Here is a 2,397-nt window from a genome sequence, read left to right as displayed (position 1 = left end):
TAAGTTGCATACAGGTCTGGAAAGGGTCCCAGGGCCTGCCAGTTTTGGTCTCACCGGCCACCCTGCTATTATGTCACTCTGCAGGGGTTGCATTATGCCCCATCACCCAAGAATAGATGGGCTTCTCAGCTTAGCTCCCACACAAATTCCTTGCAGTTCTAAAGCAGCCTAATTTTTGACTCTGATACCAGAGTCCCAGGGAGAGAGCAGAGACTTCTCTGAAGGTCAGAGGAGGTACTGCGTAAGTCATGGGTGGTACTTCATGTCTTGGGTCCTGACAACGTTTGAGAGTGGGAGGACTCTGGGATCCTAAGGCAGGGGAGGAGGAGAAAATTTATGCTCAGAGAGAAAAGCAGGACATTGGAGGACATATGCATAAAAGGTGTGGGATAATTGCTCAGTGAGTCCTGTACCAAGATACTAAAGGATTAGGTCCAACTACTTGGACTCATAATGTAAAGTGAGTTAAGGAAGGTGCAGTCTTGGACCTGTGTTCTTTTCCATCAGGGAGTTACTGGAATGAAAGGGTGGTGACAGACCTAGGTCAGAGGGTCCTCCCGGCTCTTTCTGTGGTTGGTGCAGGACCAGCAGTTATTTTAACATTTGGCCCTCTGTTTATCCCTGGGAAGAACTGTCTTTGGGAAAAGACCATGAAAAACCACTGAGGAAGAAGGTGAGACCCCAAGGGCATGGATGATAGAAGGATCCAGTCACACAAAGGGATTTTGAGATTCTCTGAATAAACAATGAGAATAATTTGGTTTTTTAATTTTTGTCCTTTGAAAGAGGAGGAGGGAAGAAGAAGGAGGCAGATAAAGGAAGAAAGAGTAACAGGCAAATGGTGAAATCTCCAGTTCCCAGGGACTGGAGAGGTGTAGCAGGCAAATGGTGAAATCTCCAGTTCCCAGGGACTAGGGGAGGTGCCCCTGGGGATGAGGTCATTGAGAGGAAACAGGAATGCCTAAAGCACAATTCTGAGTTGACAGTGCAATATACTACCCCTTCCTCAGTCTTTAGTGAACTTTGCTGTACACACCAATATTTTGTAAAAGTTTTCATGTGACGTGTTCTCTCTCTTTCTCTCTCTGTCTCTCTGTCTCTCTCTGTCTGTCTCTCTCTGTCTCTCTCTGTCTCTCTGTCTCTCTGTCTCTCTCTCTCTCTCTCTCTCTCTGTATGAGAGAGAACTGGGAAGAAGGCTTAAGTTAACATCTGGATGGGTGGATGTGGTGCACAAAAGAGAAGACTGAGTGGAAGAAAGCCCAGAAGGAGCACTGGCCATTTTCACGTAAGCCCTTCTGGGTTTTGCAAAAGCTTGGCGAAGGCTTTAAACTTTATAAACTATGGACTTAGGGGTTTTGTTCAATCTTAGTAGAGGTCTAGAGTTTGGGAAGCCCCAGTAGACATCTGAATCACCTAGACAACCCTGTTTGTAGGAGAGGGGGCTTGGCAGCCTCCTGAATGTTCCTGGGCTAAGTAAACTATTAAAGATTTCCCAAGTTGTCCTATCAGAAGAATTGATCTTTCTTTGTGTCTCCTCAGCCACAACTACACTGGAGAGAAACATTCAATGAATACCTTCTTTTCTTTAACAGATTTTATTTTGTTAAGAAATGAATTTTGAATGGCTTTATATTTGTTCATTCACTCATTTATTGATTCATTAGCAGCATAATATGTTTTGGGAGCTGTCCTAGGCACTGGGGAACTGTGGAGAATGTGGCTGCCCTTAGCAGATTTCAGGATGAAGGAGTGGGATTGCTCAGAGTAACAAGAAAACAGCAGCTCAGGGTTGCATATTTAGTAACTTCTTTTAATTTGCCTGACAAACAAATTTGATTGACAAGCTGTAGCGGGAAGATCTCTCAGTAGAAATTATTCCATGCTAGAGAAAATACATGCCCACTTTTCAGCACTGTTCTGATATGCTTATAGAATTTTCATTGGGAGCAGGATGGCGGACAATAGGATCAGAGTGGGCCTGACCTAAGATAATTCTTGGATAGGAGACTCAGATCTATTTGTCCTCGCCCATTCTGCTTTTCTATTACTGAGATTGTATGCATTAGTCTCATGCTGGCTCTATAACGGGATTTTAAAACTGTTCTGAAAACTGAAGATAAAATTGCTTTGGAGAGCTTCATTTTGGTCTCCTGGTGGGTTGTAAGCAGACGCATTTATTTAAGCTGAGCAATGAAACCTTGTAGTTTCTGGCCAGGAGGACTACACAGCTGCCGAACTTGTACTGCTTTGGGAGCCTCAGCTGCCTGTGGTCTTTCAAGACGTGCCATCTTGGGTGCTAATGACAGAGCTGGGGGATATCATACATATGGGGCTTAGTAGGGGCTCAGTGCATGCTTGGTAAGGGAACAGAAAAGGGACTGATACCAAATCCTCCCC

This window comes from Pteropus vampyrus, unplaced genomic scaffold (genome assembly GCF_000151845.1).
Source record: "Pteropus vampyrus isolate Shadow unplaced genomic scaffold, Pvam_2.0 Scaffold87, whole genome shotgun sequence".
Classification (NCBI taxonomy): domain Eukaryota; kingdom Metazoa; phylum Chordata; class Mammalia; order Chiroptera; family Pteropodidae; genus Pteropus; species Pteropus vampyrus.
The sequence above is the reverse complement of the archived record's forward strand: the minus strand, read 5'-3'. Positions refer to the sequence as shown.